Source organism: Zonotrichia albicollis, chromosome 6, assembly GCF_047830755.1.
Source record: "Zonotrichia albicollis isolate bZonAlb1 chromosome 6, bZonAlb1.hap1, whole genome shotgun sequence".
NCBI classification, from domain to species: Eukaryota; Metazoa; Chordata; class Aves; order Passeriformes; family Passerellidae; genus Zonotrichia; species Zonotrichia albicollis.
Window position 1 is genome coordinate 23725993 of NC_133824.1, and position 19480 is coordinate 23745472.

General features: G+C 37.5%; 1 protein-coding gene across 11 annotated transcripts in view; it reads right to left on the reverse strand.

The window, feature by feature from the left end:
* Nucleotides 1–19480, reverse strand: part of MEIS2 (Meis homeobox 2) — a 173745-nt gene that overhangs the window by 65549 nt on the left and 88716 nt on the right. The gene's annotated exons all lie outside the window — the stretch shown is intronic.

A 19480-nucleotide genomic window follows, 5' to 3' on the forward strand; every position in this document is an offset into this window, starting at 1 on the left:
GTGTTTAATCCCAAATTGCGAGAAGCTGCTGTTATGAAAAAATAAAAAAAGCCTCTTCCAAATGGACACAGTTCCATCCAGTTAAATACTTATTGTACTGTAAGGAATAGTATGTTTTCATATATCTTCAGTCAAAATATAACCACGCATAAAGTGAATTGCATTCAACAGCACAGAGCTTGATGGAAATCACTGAGCCTACTCAGTGTGATAGCCATCCTGGAGCTATTAAGACATTTGAAAATTGGTACACATAAGATCAACAAACACTTAGAAGCCGAGATCTTATCAAAATTCACCTTGCACAGATGGCTTTTATTATTTCTAATTAAGAGTGAGGGACAATAGCACAACAACTCTAACTTTATTTAAATAATGTTCTACATTTTGGGGAAGAGAGAGAGAGAGAACTGGTGTTGTTTTCTGTTGATTTTTCCCCCCTTCAATATCAGTGATTCTACAGCTTTTAAATGTGAAGTGGACTGTTTATCTGAAAGTGTGCTGGCAGACTGCCACCATATTTCTAAGATTAAAGAAAGGATTGAAAACAATCAGCTTTCCGAGGAACTGAAACCACCACAATGTGTTTCTGGTTAATTTACAAATACATGTATATATTTAAGGCTAAACTACAGAACCAGAAAATTCCTACTAGTTAGTCTATCACAGGCATTCTTACACTTTATTAGAACAGACATCATATTGAAATAATAAGCATGGGAGGCCTTCATTTCTGCTTTGATCTATATTACTAAATGTCTGACTGGTTCGGATTTAAAATAAACTTTGGTATGTTTGCACTTAAAAACTGGAAAAAGACCACAAGTAATAATTTGTTGTCGGTTTCCATATTATCTTAGTAAAAGTTATAATTTAGTCTGTACACTGCTGGATGCCTGGAGATGTAAGTCCAGTTACCCCTGCAGTGGCTGAACTTTCTGGTAGGAATACGTGTTCTAGTATGGTTGCAGAGATGGTGAATCCCTTCATCACCACCTAACTACCTGAGATGAACTAAGAGCTTTACCTGCTTTGCAAATCTCTTGCAGGCCAGTGCCATTACAGCCTTAGATGCACAGGTATGTACTGAGGAAGGGTGCCACAGGGCTCCTTGTGCTCTGAGCATCTAACGGTTGGGATTTCATGACCCAGACCCTGCCAAATGCGTGGCAAATGTGAAGGCAGGATTTCAAGATGTTTAATGATGGCTTTTCAGCATTGTCCTGTGTAACTTGAACTGGTTTTATTTTTTTTTTTCTGTGTAAATGTTGTCAATTTGCTTCCAATAAATTGAATGACAATTATGCCCAACACACTTGGATTTGGTAGTAGACTTGGGAGTATATATATATATGTAGGCAATAATTTTACTCAGACAGATGTATAGGTTATAGGATTTCATATAAGATTAGTTTATTTTCTTATTTAGAAAGCTATATTCAGAGAAAGGAACATAGAGAGGAGTTTCTAATAAGGAGAATCTAAATTATTCACCCTTTAAAAGCATAATGAGTACAAAATGCTAGGGATTGTTTCAAAAGGCAGGATTAAAGAATACACTGACATCCTTTAACTTTTCTCAGCCTATTAAAAGCATCCCTTAATTGTCTGTTTAAATGTTAATCTCAGTAACAAATGAGTTAACAGTCATAAAAAAAGAAAGAGCTTTGAAAATCTCACCACCTCTAAAAATTCCCATTCTACTGAGACTGTCTCATCACTTTATTGCCAAGGTAACCATGGGTATCTCATGAACTCTTCAATGCTACTGGATGGTCAAATAGCAGTGCCACAAGACACTCAGTCCTCTGTCACGGATGATCAAGCCAAGTTCAAACAATGAACTGAGCTCCAAAATTTGTGCACTTCTGCTTTTCTGTGAGATTGCAACTCTTTTAGGAAGCAGAAAAAGCCCTTGCATTCCAGAGTTTTCAACACAGAAAATGCTGTGGGCCCATTCCCCTGACAGACTATGCACTGGCAGGGCTACATTTAAATTATGGTCCTATTTACCTAAGATATCATCCATCTCATCACACTAAAACCTTTTTAATGTCTTAACTTATGCAATGCCACTCTAAATGGTGAAGAAGAAGAGGGTTCTTCACATAGAGTACCACAGAACCAAGATTACTAAGCATATTTTTAGAAAAGATTGAATGTATCTCCTGTACCAAAAGCTTTTCAAATTTTAATTAAAGCTTACCCATTCAATCTAGATCTTTTAGAAAAATTATCCTTCTCTGTTATTTACATACATGCTGCCAGACACATTGTAATGGTTCTCAAGCACTTATGCCTACATTCTCATCAGAAAGGCTGCTGTTATACCTCTGTTAATTCCCAGAGAAGGCCACTCATATTAAAACCTGTGAACACCTAGTAAGGCACCTGGACATACAGATTGAGCTGGAGAACCACAGTTGCTGTGGAAGATCTAACAAAAACCACAGCAGAACTCAGTAGCCCTGGTTCCTCCCTATCAATAAAAGACAGCTATACTTAACTGCTGGATAGCGTAGAACTGATTTGAGGCATATTCTGCCAGTTGAACTAAGGCAAGGAGAAATTAAAAAGCAAAGATAGAATAGATACAGAACAAGGCCATAAATACCATATTCCTGTCTCTGCCATATCCCTCACTCTTACTTGTCTGACGAACAAAGACTAGGAGGACCCACTTCTCTCTGTTTTGCCACTTTAAAGACATCAGGTAACACATTCAAAGAGACAAGCTGATGTGCTAAGGAAGTTCAATATACATGAGAGGGTTGCTGATGACATATGGCTGCTTTTAGACACAACAAAAAAGAAAGATGACCAGATGTGTGGTTTGCAAAATGAAAGCTTGAGAAGCACATTTACAGGGAAAAAAATAGATGTTCTAAGGAAAGGAAGAAAGCTTATTAATAAAGTAATATGCAGTATTGTGGTAGAAAAAAATTCCTATCATTAGAATGGAAACAGAACAATGACAGAAAACCATATTCTTTGCTGCTGCAAGAGGAAAAACAATTTGTAATCTCTTTTACAAAATTTTACCCCAAGAAAATTAAAAGGAGGACAAGCAGCCTGTACAGTGATTTTGAAAATGGAGACTATTCAAATGAACAAGAAGGGTGGCAATAAGCATTGTCACACATCAAGTACAATTTGGCTCTATTTTCTGTGAAGAAGAACTGCAGTTTCTGATGAAAGCATTAATATATTACTCTTGTCCCAATTTCTTGCAAAACTATCAAACATTTCAGGGGTTTTGACACTTAAGAATAAACAGACACTTTGGCTCTGATCTTTTAATTCCAAATTTTCAGGCAGTGAGTTCCCTGAAAGTTAGTAAATACTTGAATGGTCTGACATAATGAATGGAGAAAAGAATCTGTGGAGAAAATGTAAGAATATCTGATGGGGATGGTGGGAAGTTTCATGGTGCACTTTTAAGGTAGCAGAGAAATTTTAAAAATCCAAACAAACAAAACAACAAAAAAGAAAATGCAACAATAACTGCACTACAAGAAAATATTATGGTCGCTATTCATAAGACTCTAAAGCTAGATGAGAGAACTGAAAATATTTCTGTTGCAGTGGAGAGGTAGAATGAATCACAGAAGAGAGAGACAATCAAAGTTTGACTTAAATTTTGCTGACAGATTAAAAAGAGGTAAAACTGTTAGGTATGGAAAAGATTAAATGATTGAAAAGATTTTAAAAATGTATTTTAGGTAACAAGAAAGTACTGGAGAGAGAGGAGCAGAGATATTGGACCAATGGGTTTTCAGGTCAGTCTCCAGACATAAAGCACAATGTGTAGTAATAAAACCAAACAGTATTACAGCAATTTTCTTCTCCTAGATATTATATGTGATCTTCTAGGTGTTTGGATACAAAATCCTATTTTCATTGAGTCAGTAAGAGTTTTGCCATTATATTCCTTAGAATTTGATTTGAAGCCTAATTTAAGAAACTTAACCTTTCAGTAAACATACCAAAATAGTACTTTAGGCTTCAGAAATACAAAATCTATATTTCAGACACATATTTAAGAGTTATCTGTAATGTCTTACAACTATTGTGGAAAAAGACTGAAAAAACAATATGGAAGGCATATTATAACAGATATACCCCAACAAGAACTAAAATTAAAGACCAAACACTGAAATGAAGCTGAAACAGTATTTTAAACCACTAAAAAATGAGTATGTAAAGTAGTAATGTAGTCTCAGAAGTAGTGAAGTAAAACAAAATGAAAATATTGTAAATGTTGAAGTAAAAATCATAGTGAGATGTTCCTAAATTGATAAACAAAGTTAAGCTGTAAGAAAGAAAGATTACTTCTAAATAGTTCCCTCTCTTATTTAGAATGAAGTGTCTCATCAAGTTCTGCTTTGTTAATCTCTTGAGAAAAGACCTGGAGCAAATATGGTTGGTGAGAACACCTTACTTAAAGCCAGTTAAGAAAATAATCAGTGCTACTAAAAATAGTTCCTCTCAAATTTTGCATTTATTCATTTCCACAGTGGTTTTCCATGATTACCTAAATTATTGGCTATGCCTGAGACAGATGATAATTTAATACAAGATCTTTTTACTTAGTCTTTCTGATTTGGAGCAGGAATTTGTGAGTCATATAGACATGCTTAGGAATGGAAACAGCATTAAATATTAAACAGTGGTACTCACACAGTACAGTTACAACTGTCTTTGACGGTTAACCTATCTCAGGGCAGGGAACAATTCTTTTTTCAAGATTGGATAAGCCAAAGAATCTCAGATTATGTGTTTGAAAAGTCCAGGACCACATAAGGATTTTCACAAATCTGTCCCCAAACAATCCCAGTGCTCTGCTTTGCAGTATGCTCAGGGAATCAGTTCCTACAGGGCTGATTTAATTGAATTTGAACCCCTGTCTAACCTATGGAGCTGGCTCTTTTTTGATTGCCCTAAACCAAATTCTTACAGAAAATGGTTTACAAATGCATTATGAAAGAATGCAGGGTTCACAAAGCCATAAAGATAAAGCCTAGTTTCATTTTTTTTCTGCACTATAGACAGGATTTACAATTGATAGGAAAAACCCCCATGTTCACGATGAATGATAATGGGCAAGGAACTGGTATATTCAATCAGTAGCTGGCTTCTGCTAGCTGGGATAGAGAACTGCATAAATCAAGGATTCAAGGAAACACAGAATAGGGATAATATAACATGTAAATGAGAACAAACATGGCTGTGAAAAGATTAAATACCTTAAATACACAAGAAGCAGAAATATTTTCTTAATTATTTAAAAGGAAAGAAAGATTCAGAATTAATCTGATCTAAACATGTGAAGCCCTAGAAGCATGAGTGTTAAATAGACTGTCATCGTGCAAAAGAGTGTGTAACATATTGAGGACTATTTAGTGAAGTATCCATTGCTGAATGTCCAGAAAAGTTTTCTTAACTTCAGCAATACATTGCAAAGCCTAATTTAATGAGGAAGGCAACATGGATTTATGACAGCAAGGTCTTTCTTAATTAACTTCCAAGTGTTGTTAAATAATGTTATCACCAGAGCAGAGGAAAGGAAATGCCATAGATATTATCTCTTTCAGTTTTATTACAGCACTTGATATAATTTCAGATTAAAGACTATAAAGCAGAAAAATGTCTCATAAACAAGTAACAACAAGTGGTGGGTTAAGCTGTGAAGAGTGAGGAGACTCTTCGCACTTTTATGTGTAATTGAGTTAAGCAACAATATTAGATAAAGCTAGAAATACAAAGATTCATGCACTGTTAGGCATGAAAGGTATGCTAAAGGGCCAACCTACCACCCCACAAAGGCAACAGAAGTTCTCTGAGGACTTCAATGGAAGCTGAATTGTAAATTTATTAGCCTTTACTGATTAATATAGAAAGCCTTTTTTTCTTGAGATGCAGATGCTGATACATAAATTGTGAAAAAAATGGTATAGAATGTAGTAATCAATGTTTTCTGAAACATCTTGGTATAGTACATGAGTGAAAGTATCAATAAGCACAAAAATGTGTATTGCTATCTCCCCCACCACCACCTTGCTGGATCAAAGTTCAGGCTTTGTTAGAGGTCTTTAGTTTAATCCACAATCCTTCAGGTTCTGCTGTTTTGAGGATTTTGTGCACATCTTTTCTTCTGCTTTAATTCGGAGCTATTGTGCACCCACCAGGCAAAATAAAATCAACAAAGTTGAATAGAACATCTTAATTTTTCACTTCACTACACAGGTGGAGTAGGCAGGGTGAATCACATCAGAAATGTGATACTAAATGTGATCTCCGAAGCCTGTAGAACACAGGCACAGGTTAAGTCACAAGTATGGAATTATTTGATGTGAATTAGGTACTGATACTGACAAAATTACTATGCATCTATCTCAAAAGAAAAGCTAAGCTATCCAGAACAGATGTCTCCAGCACCAAAACTTATAAACCAAGAGGATGATGCAACTGACTTGGAAAACTAATGCTATGATTTAATCTGCGTTGTGTTAGAAACGGAAAGTTAGATTTTTAAAACATTTTCTGTGCCACATTCTGGCAGTGATACTTACACAGTGCTATTAAGCAGCACTTTATTCCATCTGGGAGCCCTTTGAGTTTCATTGGGTTACACACAGAATAAAACACTAATCAGTACAAGTAAGGTCTGGCTCTGGGTTTGGCTCATAGACAGAGGACTGGAGAGAGAACTTTGTTTTGGTTAGTCTCTGAGTAGGAGACTTTGAATTTCCTTTTTACCTAAGCTACATCTGCTGAGCTAGTTTATTACAAAAGAAATGGGAACTATGGCAATACATAGCTCCGAGTGTCTCCCATTCATACCATAAATATGTGAGGCCATGGCTCTGGGCAAGCTTTTCAACACATTCAGTAGCAGGATTTGATAGAATGCAACAGCTAACTCTCATAGCACCTCTTAATTTGCTTGCTGGAACTTGGCAATTTACCTTTCAAGAGCCACAGACCAAGTGGATATCTGTTTGGCACACACAAAAGTTCTTTTCAGGGAACTAGTGAAAGGGTAAGGTATGGACTGCAGCTTAATGAAGTTATAAGCTTGTGACATATCTTGCCAGAAAATATTCATGATCTACTAAAAGGAAAGAAGACAAGTCATCAGAAAATAAAGGCTTATGTTTGAATTTTTAATGTATATAGTTTAATTTGTATTTAGCTGATTTATACATACATATATATATATATACACACACACGCACACACACTGAATCTGCAAAGCAAAGGCAATGGCTGCAACAACTTTGGTGGTGAAAAGACACCACATTAATACCCTGAACCATTCATAGGTAAGGCCAGGTTTATCTGAGTTTTGGCAAATGTTGTAAGGCTTTGGGTTACGGCGCTGCAGTTGATGCTTTCATGTGGCAGCTAGGTGAAACTGCTGTGGTTCAGGCTAAGTCTCGCACTACGTCTGAACCCAAAACCTCAAAGATGAAATCTAAGCCATGAATTTACATAAATTTACAAACATTTCCAAAATTCTGCAAAGGGAAACTGCAGCTCAGGTCTTCAAAGGATATCTATTTTCCAAAGCATATGTAGATTCTGTTTGCTATTTGTCGAGTGGGTCCAGAAGAGAAAACTATTTGCTCTCCTCCTCCTGGAAAGGCCTCTTTCCTGCATCTGACCAGAATTGCAACAAGCTGGCCAGCTACTGGTGACTGTTACGAGGTTTAGAGCAGAAATCATGTTTTATGGTTTTGGGAGTGTGAGGTTGAGAGCTTTGAATTGAAAAGACCCTTTTAGACAAGGGTTTCTAGAATACAGGTTGAAAAAGAATGCAGCATCTGAAAAAGCATTATGCCTGATATAAAGCATTTACTAGCGCTCATGCCTCTTCTTTAAAATGTTATGATTATTAACTTTAACATTTAAAGTTAATCAACTTCTGAAGGACAGCTAAGGTATGAGAGTGCAGCAAGATGAGAGTGCAAGCACATGAAAGAGGAAGTAACTTTGCAAGGTGTTTTCAAGGACAGGGAAAAAACAGGGATGCTAATGCTGCAAGACATAGGCTTTATTTTGGTAAAGGATTTAACTCAATCTCAGGAAGGCAACCTGGAAGAGGAAAGTGAATCTGGGGAAGTCAGAGTAAAAGGTAGCTGAGGAGCAGAGAAGGGCTTTAGAGCAGGAAATGTGGGTGTCAGGAAGCCCCACAGCCAGAGGGACTGAGAGGCTGGTTTTCAGCAGGGCTGAGATAGGAATTATGGGAAAGGAAGTATTTTCAAATCACACTAGGGTTTGACCAACACCTGGGCATCTCTGGATTGTTTCAGAGTTCCTCTTTAGAGATTGAATGAATTTATTGATAAGCCTCATATTTTACAAAGTAATAAAGGCCTCAGGAAGTTATTGCAGGTGGTTTATAATCTCAGTTATTTGGGTCTTAAACATTTTTTCCATATTTGTTTGTATTTGCACAACTTGCCAGTAGTCTTAGGTATAATGGTATATACTACACATTGATGTTCTGCCTACCACTCCCACTGAGCACAATATGCTGATTTCCCTAGGCTTAAAATGGAAAAAGCATGAAAACACAGATACATACACAACCCATCACATACATGCTTAGGAAACAGTAGATAGCAACATCTGCCATAGATCTGTAACATTTTAAAAATATTTACTAGGAAAATGTTAAAAGAATGTATAATATTTACACATAGAAAGTCATGATGCAAAGGAGGTTTCTTTTCAGAAGTGTGCACTGTTTTGCTATGTGGCAGGTGCTCTGAGCTATCATTGATCTGGAAAGAAGCAAGAAATATTTGGTGCCACCACAGAAACATTTAGGAACCTAAAGAAAAAGCTATGCATGATTAAAAGAATAGGAGTTAGGTGGTAAATTCACCTGATTCCACTGGGAGCTAGGCATGCGATGTATTTAGTTACTTTTGACAATTTCAGAAGGTTTCATCTGCATATTTAGGCACCTAAATGTATTTAAGATCTGGTTTAATAGAACTTGTTGACCTTTCCATTTAAGATTGGATGCCCTCCCCGGGGACCACCACCTTGCTGAACATCCAGTTCATAACTATCCACTACCTCTACGTGAGAATAATCTCTGTCAGTGCTTTGGGAGTTTGTGGAACCCCCATAAATTCTAAGGAAATTAGACAACTTAAAATTAAAGCCAAGCAATTTACTTGATCTTTTACTGCCCATTTCCTCTGGGTAGCTTTTTTATAAAATCTCCTTACAATCAATAAAATATATTTATAACAAAGTACCACACTCCTACCAACAATCTGTGAGCTGGTGCATACACTTCACGGCTTATAAACTGACACACTGTAATAGCTGCACAGTTTTTAGCAGCTGTCTCTCACACCATGTGTCCTGCCCAAGTAGAGACTGAAATTCAGACATGGTGTTCAAACACTGGGATTATCCTGTAATTTTCTGAATAGATGGCAACCATATGATAATTAATTCCCTAAAACCAAGCAGGGAGAAACAGCTGAAAAGGGGAAGGTTTTTTACATTGCAAAGAAGATGCAATACCTAGGGGACTTTCAGATATTCTGGATGTGGGTATAGACAGGATAAGAACTTAAATAGTAAACAGATAAATTGATATTCTGTTCCTATCGACTCTTCAGTTTTAGAAATGATTTATGACTTTCATAACAAACATCAGGTGGATATGCACAACCATTCTTATACTTTACTCTAAATGTATTTATGAAAAAAAGGAGTCCAGAAATCTGAATCCTATACTGATTTTAAAGAATTAATCCTCTTTTTTCTTTTTACCTGAATGAGGTTAAAAATCCTCTCCTGCAAATTGCAGAAAGAACTCGTAGAGCCTGGCCTTCTACCTCAAGCACATTCCACACAGGAATAGCGGCATGCTTTCAAAATTATTTTTTCTGCCTTAAAAATAATATTCTTTACATCTCTGTGATTAACTTGTCCCTACTGGCTCTGCAAAGTAGTGATAGGGCAGGAGGTCACTCATCCCAAATGCAGTCACCAAAATCTCACAGACCCTGCTAAATGGCTTGAGTGCCATACTTTAAATGAAGGGGAAGAAGCAAGATTTTGTCCTTTACTCAGAAGCAACACTAAAATGGTCCAATTTGCATCTCTTATATGCAGGAACAAAAGTTTTGAGTAATCTTAATCTATATGCTGTTTTCTTGGCTTTCTAGCCACAGTTGAGTTGGCTCATGCAGTTATTGGAATTAAGAACTGACTCTCAGCAAATCACTTGATTTGCATAACATACCTGCTTTTTACAGTGATTTCTTCAACAAAATCTTAACAAGTTGACTTATTCTTTCTTTTATTCCACTTTTTGATAGTACATAGTGCTGAAGTTGGCAGATCTCCTTTACAAGATTTTAAATTTTCATATTCTGTTGAAATTCAGAGGAAAAGTTGAACATGCTCTTAGCATTACAAAAGACTTGTGCCATTTTCATGTTTAGCTAGAGAAACTTGCCAGTAAATTAAGCTGAAGAACTACCATAACTTAATATTTGTGTGTATTTAGAATACTTTCCAGACAGGAATCTCAAATGTCTTCATGAATGTTAAGGAATACAAGCAATGAAAACCTTACTACATCACTCCCTGGAAGAAGAAAGCAAGAAAGGAAAAACAAAGTTGATTTTGGGTGGATAAAGGGAGGCCTAGAGATACCGGGTGCCCGACCCAATGTCATATGAGAGGAAAAATACACAGCTGATGGGCAGAACCAAGGGATGAGCTTACAGAGTATAGCAGTAGGTTTCTGCATTGAGAAAAGACGCCTTAATCAGAAATCCGATTTTTAAGAGCACAGTCAAAACCCTCTAGTTTTATAAGACAGGCACTTAAGAGCTATGACTGATGAATGAATGATTATATTTCTCTAACTACAAAAGGTAATACTTGCATTTTGTTTGAGTACAGAATAATTCCTGAAATAATTAAACAAACAGAAACAGTTAAGACATGTTGGAAGGACTGATATTATGGCTGTTTTTCAAAGAAGTTTTAGGTCTAGAGGTGCTAATCCTAGTAAAAAATAAAAAAAAGAAATGGGTGTCAAACTCCCTCAGGCCTCATTGAAATTCTCAGCTCATATCACTGCGACTGATTGCATAGGAACACAAATTAGAGTTAAAATGGGATTTAATTCTATCATGTACATATGTTCATTTCTTTACTGCTATCATTCATTCATTGCTTTATTTTAAATGCACCTTTCATTCAGTGATTTGCAGTAATAAAACAACCATGGAGAAAACACTCCTCCTTCCATATCCCCCAAAATCCTAAAATATTAAAAAGGAATAATAAGCAATGGACCATAGCATCAAGTACCTTGAATTTACACCACTTCTTCCCAATTTAAATAGCTGAGTACGTGGCCTCCCATCTTTTTGTGTTTTTTGAGGTTATTCTCAGCAGCACCTGCGCAGTAAATAAAGGTACAAGTGCAACAAAATAGACTCAGACATATCAGCGAATGAGGAGCTCTGCTTCCCATATACATTAGTGAACTTTTCTCCTGACAAACAGGCTATCACCGTATAATGGGCTTTTCCTGAAGTTTACTGCGGCACTGTTTATAATAACATTGCATCCAGCCTGCCTTGTTGGTACTTTTGCATTGCAGGGTAACAGTTCTGAGGTGGCAGCAAACAGCTTCCGTGCTTGTGTCAGGAGAAATAAAACTGTTATTATTTCATACACTTCAGAGGCCACACTCGAACTCAGCAGTTCTGCAGAGCTGTTGTGAACAGAAAGCTCTGCTGTAGAACACCGGGCTGCCCCCTCAACAATAAACCGTCTTCTCTCCCCTCTGTGTTTGGCTTCCCGCCAGTTGCCCATTTGCTTTACACCATCAATTTATATTCACTGAGATGGTGTAAGGTTCTAGAACAGCACTGATTATCAAATCTGCCTGCCAAACATATGAGCAGTAAAAGCTGGTCTTCCAGAGTCCTACATGTATCATCCAAGGGCCCGATCCCGCAAGCTCACCCGACAGGGAGCAGCGCTCAGAGCAGCCAAAGTCAACAGAGCCCTGAATTCACAGCAGCAAATGCCACTGCTGGGAAAAGTGCTAGTGGGCTGGAGTCCTCAATGGCTTGGCTTTCCTGCACAGAGTCTCAGAGGAGTGATTTTCAATAACCCCACCGTGGCATAAGCCCTGGCGGAGTTGTCAGAGAGAGCTTGTAGCTTTTGTCACATATTTTGATTACTATTTCATTCAGCAGCAATTTGCCAGATGACACTATCTCTTCTGGTATATGTGACGCAGTTTTTAAAAAGCTTTTAGAATAGCCATGCAGTCACTCATTCCTTGCTAATCCCAAAAGCTGAAAAGCCAAAAAGCTCTTGACTTCTCACCCCCTCCCTCATCCAAAACAATCCAACATCAGAGTTCAAAAAAAATTAAAAATTTTGACACTTTAGAAAAAGACTTTAAACGGAATACACAGGCTGATCTTTATTTGCCTTTCAAGTCTAAGAAGCATGCAATTCTTTCTTCCAAACTTTCTACTTAATCATGAGGTCTAGGAATTTACTTATTTAAATGGAAGCTTATATTCTCAGAGGAAAGAAAAAACAATATTTACAGCTGGGGCGGTTCTTTAGAAAGACACCAAATGTCATGAGAGCAGCATTCACGAGGACTGAAAACACTGCATTAACAATGGATTTTAGCAAATTAATTAGCCTTGCCCATTTTAATTTATCTTTCACAATGCTCTAAGCTTGTGAGAATCAGCCACAATGGGTTTTGTTCATAAGTTACTTTGCATCTAAAAAGAATTAGAATATTTCATGCTTGCTTTTCCGTGTGGTCATATATTGGCAATCCTAATTTGAATCCTTTCACCTCATGTGCAATTAGTTCTCACTGAAGCCAAAAGACGTCATCCATACGTAAGGAAAGTGGGATGGATCTTTAATGAGTGGGAAGTAAATGTAACAATGAAATAGCTAATGAAGAGGTTTTACAGAAACAAAGCAGCTTTCTGGATTTGAAACAAACCAGCAGAGATAAATACATCTACCTACTCTTTACTTAAAAGAGCTGTAATATTGGGCTCACTTAATGTATTCAGAAGTATGCATGCATTTTCCAAATGTTTTCTAGCTATATTAATCACATCTCAATCCTAAAATGAACTCTTTGCAAGAAGACTTATGCACATCCATAGTGTTATCTGGAAGATTACAGCCTTTATTGCTGACTATTTGTAAATAAGGATAAAAGTCAGCGTAGGCATCTCTTCAAATGCAGCTTTAAAATACCATATGTCCTTATGCTTGTGTTATGCGATGAAACCTGACAGATCAAAGGACCAGATTTCCCACTCTACATTGATTATTTACTATCATTCATTTTCATGCATTTTAATATGTGGTATCTACATTTAGGTTCTTGAGAGCCAGAGAGAATTCAAGCTGCAATACTTGGATCCAGACTCTGAACTTCACATAGCTTGGGGATCTGGCATTTTGGTTCAGCTTTTCCATTATGTAAACAACAATGTATGTCAGATGAAGTCCACACTGTCTTCAAGCCTGCTCAAGCTGTCTTACCCCTTTTCTCCTCTCCAATAAATTCACCTTTTTCTCCCTCAAAAAAGGAAAAGAAAAATTTCACAGCTAGAAATTCATAACAGATTTTGACTGCAGGCATCAATCCTTCAAATCACTGTGTAAGTCAGTGGCAGGCCATGTTGTCTTTCTAAACACAAACTAACAGAGTGACCTGATAGAGACAACAACAGGGCTTCTGACACTTCTTTTATTGCCCACTCATAAATTCATAAAGGGATGGATACTATCACCAACTGGTAAGTTTGCTAGATAAACAGCAACACCAATTTAGTGGCTTGCGTACACATTGTAAACCAGAGAATCTCTATACAAAGAAATCAGATAAATCAAACATGAGCTGAGTCTTAGAGGGAAGCAATTAAAGCTTTAAGGTAAAGTTGCTGAGGGAAGGCCCTGTATCACATTATAGTGTATAATAGAAAATGTGTTAACATGGAGTACAGTATGTGAAATTAAATTAATTAGTAATATAAAACACTTCTAAAGCATCATGTCCATTGACAGATAAATAGATTAAACATAAGAGATAAATAACTCATTCAGAGATCTCAGCTCTTTTTTTTTTATCAAAGAGAAGAAATGAAAAAAGAAATCAAACTTCCTAAAAGACAGAGGTGATAAAAGCATAGCTAAAATAGACATTTTAAAGCCGACTTGTTCGCCCCAGGCTAGTGATTGAAAAGAAAAAGCATAGCTGGACCATAAAAAACCTATTGGACCATATTTCATTTGCTATAGTATATTTAAATGTTTCACTGCACACCAATTTAAATCTAGTGCCTTATAGGCTAGTATAAAATACCTCAAGCTGTACTACTTTCTGAGCAACTGTAAAGAACCTTTGAGAGAGACTTCTTACAGATACCTCACATAGCCTTTCTTAGGGTTAGAAATATAAAGCTAAATGGGAAATATTTTTTGGCTTCTTTTTCCCCCTACCGAAAAAAGCACACGATCTTCTGTTAGGATGAAGGACTGCTAGCACAATACAGACTGGAACAAGGGGAGCTCCCAGAGCCCACATACAAAAGCTTAAAATGTTCTCTAAATTCCAGACATTTGTACCATGTACAGCTCTCCATGGTAAGCCCAGTCTGTGGGTCTCTATTTGTATTTTCTGGCATGCAACTGGTGGAATTCAAGGAAGCATTCAATTAATTGCATATAAAACCCATACCTGCCTCTCATTCTTCACTGACTGATCCTGTATAGCTCTCTTCTAAGCTTCTACTAATTTCCCAAAAAACTTCTCCAGTTCCAGCTGTGATGGCAACATACAGCTGACAGCTGAGGACTTCCCTCATTCCAATTTGCCTGATGAAAGAATCTGATAGCACAGGACTGGGACAATTCCACTTCCCTCAGGTTATATTGTGGTCATTTCCAGCAACATCCTTGGTGGTACAGACTCTAACTCAAGGACCTCAGGTTTATGTCAAAGGCACCCAGTTGTGCAGAGGTGTCATTTGCTCTCCACCGCCTGAATTAGGTGAGCAGCACAAAGGTTTCTGTGTGAACTGACAGCGCAGTCACCTCAATTCCAGTGGGGAACTTGCTATCCAGAGTTTTGTTTTGGTGAAAGTAGGCCTCATTCCCACAGTGATAGGAGCTTACATGTTAGCCATCATAACACAAAATACTTTTAAATCCTCCCTAAGGGAAATGTATTATCCACCATTTCTGTAAAAAATGACTGGGGGATGGGGCATAAAGGTAAGTGTTCTAGATATATGTCAAAATGAGCTGTTTCTCCAGCACCCTCAGAAATGTGCATCGTTGCTTTAATACAGATGGTTAGAATTTGTTTTAGTTAGATTTGTCTGGGTACGATAGAAAAAATATAATCTGTACCTCTACTGTAAAGCAGAATGTAAAGTCAGTATTCACCTGCTGGAAATTCTGACACTGCAGAGGGGCACTTGATCAGGATATTATGAAAAAGCAGAAGTTAGTAACACATCCAAGGGTGAAGAGAGAGGGCACAGGACATACTTTGAATGAGTAAACCACACTTACTGTACAATTCAAATTTTAAAATCATTTTGAGCAAGTTAGATACAGAAATTAAAGCTGCCCTGAAGCAACTTCAATTTACATGACTGGGTGATTTGCTATCACTATGAAACTGCCAAAGCCTCACTACATTTGGCAACACCACAGAAGTAACCTTCTCATACAGGCAAATCACTCACTAGTAATATCTGCACTGAATTAACCTGTGTAAGAATTTAAATACAAGGAGTGCATTTAAAGACCAATTCTCTCCTCATAAGCAGTGCTAAAAACCTGCAGCAACTTACTACCAGTCCCTCTCATCCTAATTTCTGGAAAAGAACTCCTAAATTTTGACCTTTCAGTTTATTTTAGACAGAACAGGTATTCCTCTTGTAAGGCAGTATTTCCATTTGCTAAACTTTGCTTTCTAAATTGATATTAAGTCTGCAGAATGTTTGCCCAAGCCTCAATTATTTTGGAAAGTTTTAGCAAAAATGATTCAGCCATTTCTGAAAATGAAATTAAAGAAAAATATTGGTATGCTGTTTCTTGCTATATTTAATTGAGGAGAATGTGCTTTGGAACAGAAGCATAACATTTGGAGAAGGGATGGCCCTGCTCTTGGGGATGCGCCTTTTGCCATCTCTTTGAAAATCCACCCACATTTGGCCAAGCTATAAACCTTTGAAAATTTTCAATTAGCACTAGTTTAGTAAAGACATTTAAGAGTTTGTCAGCTAAATACTTCAAAGACTCCATCTGTACTGAACATGCTCCAGCCTGTACATGCTGGCATCTGCAGCACCCCCACAGAAAAAGGGAGTGTGCACTGCTCCTGCTCTGAGCAGGGCTTCCTTTGGAATGGTCCTTCTCCATCGCTGTGCACCTTCCTAGTCCAGGGACTCCGTACAGGGTGCTGTCACCTGGTTCCTCTCCATCCCACATCTGTGTGGCAAGAGGTGCCCCATGGAGTATGTAAAGCTGTGTGGCATTTTTCTTCTAATGTTGGCCACCAAAGTCTGCCATGACAACAGGCCCTCAAAGGAGTGCATCAGTGGGATGCTCCTCTTTTGCAATGAAATGGGAGCTAAGCCAGGTCCCACCTCTTCATCCAGTTGCCGTCACCAATGTCACCAGCCCTGATATTTCTTTTTCCTTCATCATTTCCCTCATCCCACTTTAGTCCCAGGGTCCAAGTCCAGCAGCTGCCTCCTTCTAGCTTGCTCCTACTAGCCTAATTAATTTGCAGTCACCTTCTCCCGGCGCTCCAATTCTACTCCTTTATAACTGGAGTTTTCCCATTTCCCAGGGTACTGTCATCCTCCTTGCTCAGCCATCCCTTCTCATCTCCTCCTTTGTTTCACAGTGTCTGTCAGTGTGAATAAACTACATCCTTCACTCTCTTGGACAGCTTTGGTCCCCTCCGCATTTGACTCTGGCAGCTTCCTCCATCCCAGTCCTGGGTATCAGAAGGAATCCTAGGTATGGGATAATAGTTCATTGCTTCAATGCCTGGCTCTGACTCTCAGCTACTTGGAAACAGACTTGCAATAGAACATCTAGTCCCTCTATATCACAAGTGCAGTTTCACAAGCACAAGGTTGTGTGGGATTCATGATTCTGGCTATTTAACACTAAAATTCTTAAGGTTTAGCTATCCAAACTCAGAAAGACTTCAGTAAGCATCTGTGAATTGTAATATTGCTAACACTTAGCTGTGGAAAAACTGTTGTATTTTTACAGGGAAAGCAAAGCACACTCCTAACACTGACCTGGAAAATCCTTCCCTCTCACGAAAGGGATGATTAAAGTCTTTAGCATTATTTAAGTTAAATATTGTGCACTATCCTTTTTCCCCCCCAATATACTTTGTCTTACATTTTTCTTGACATTTTAGCTGCCTATTACTGGCCCTAAATAGGGCATTAAGAATGAGTTCATGATGCTGTTTTGAAGTTATTGGTATGCCCTGTATATCAGAATCAGAAACTAAATGTTTTAAATCCTAAGATTGGCAGTGTCTATAGGTATGGCCTTTTATTTCAAGAAAAGTACTTCTAAACAGAACTCATTATATAAGTAATATAAATGTCAAATGTGCCAGGTGCTTGTAGGAGATTTTCAATGGATCAAATATTTAATTTTGTGTACATCTTAATAGTATCTCTAAGTTGTCGGAAAAGTTTAGCTTGTTTGTCTCACGTGGACGAATTTTTGTGAACTGATTTCGTTTTCTCTGTTTACTTTCCCTGCTTTTCCTGAAATGGCCTAACTGATCTGGAAAAGTCAAGGAAAACATTTCAGTTTGGGGGGATTTTGTTGGAATGGCTGCACATATAAGTAGAGTCACCTCACATTTTTCTGGCTTCTGCATGAAGATTATAATATCGATTCCAGGAAATAATTTGTGACTTCCTTCCTGAAAGTCTGTGTGGCATCTGATCATAGGAAAGAGTCCATTAGACTAGGAACAAAGGGTTTGACAGAACCAAAGTGTTTGCTTCTTATGGTCGGCTCATGTGTTGCAAGTAGGACAAGGCTGCACAGCAACACACAGCACAAAGTTCTCAAGTTTCAGACCTAGTGGGCTATGCAAGCAAGAAAATAGAAAATTTTCTATTTAGGTCTTATTTCTCTTCAGGGCTGGTGTGCTTGTAAGATGAGATCAATGCTGTCTTGTACATTACTTTGTCCACTCTGAACACTGCTTTTCATACACCTACGTTTTGAGGAATTCCAGGAAAATGAATTAAACAAATCAAGAAAAAGAGATGCTTAAATGACAGATTAGGATTTTTAAAACAAGCAATCAAACAAACTAACCAGAAAATAGATCTCTCAAATCTAATGAAAAAGCAAAAAACTAAAGAAGAAAAATCAACAACGATGAAAACAGAGTTCTATCAAAGGTTATGCTTTCTAATAAATATTTTGTAAATTTATTTACACAGCCTTACAATTAAAAATACCAAATCGTGTCCATATTGTGATAAAACAGTGAATTAGCTTTTTAGGCATGAAATTCCCTCAAAATTGCCTCTCTATAAGTTTGCAAAACAGAAATTCACATTTGCTGAAATATAAGGCCTTTTTGCTTACAAACTTGGCACTTGGAAAATGAATCTTTTTGGCACTTGAAAGACAAAAACTGTCTGCTGTAAAAAATTGCTTGGATATTGAGCACTGAAGGAAGAAGCTTTTAAAACTTCATGGAAAGGAAAGATTTTTAAAGCATAGTTTGATAATTTGTACACTCTCTGCATTGTGTGTCTGCATGGAAATCCCCATCTTTTTCAGCATCTTGGAAAAAAACTTCAGAAAGTCAAACAAAATGATACTGAGGAAAGTCAAGGTCTGAGACCCTGTCTTCCTCCCATTAGATTTAATAGAAAATAAAAATAAATCCTATTGTTTTCCTCTTGTCTATGACAAGGCTGGGAATGAGTAGTGGAAACTAATCCACGTTGTCAAGCTTAAAGGTAGTCCTTTTAGGTCAGGGCTCTGGCACACCAGCAAGTCATTGTAGGAAATGCAAATTGCCACTTTGCATTGCAGCAACCTTTCTGTTGGTAGGGGACTTCTGTCTCCAGGGCTGACAACCTGGCAAATTTCACATGCATTAAAAAAAAAATCACACAAAAAATTAAACAAAACCAGAGTTGAGGAAAAACACATCAGTGTAGAGGGTCTATTTATAGAGGAATTTGGACCTTCTGTGATGTATTTTAAGTGCTTTTCTTTTTCCACTCAATACATTAAAGGGACATGATCAAGGCTAAAGCAACTAAAATTAGACCTGCCAGCTGTGTTTTGGTTTGTGAGCATTCACAGGTCATGTTGTCCCTGTGCACTCACTGTCTGATCCATTCCC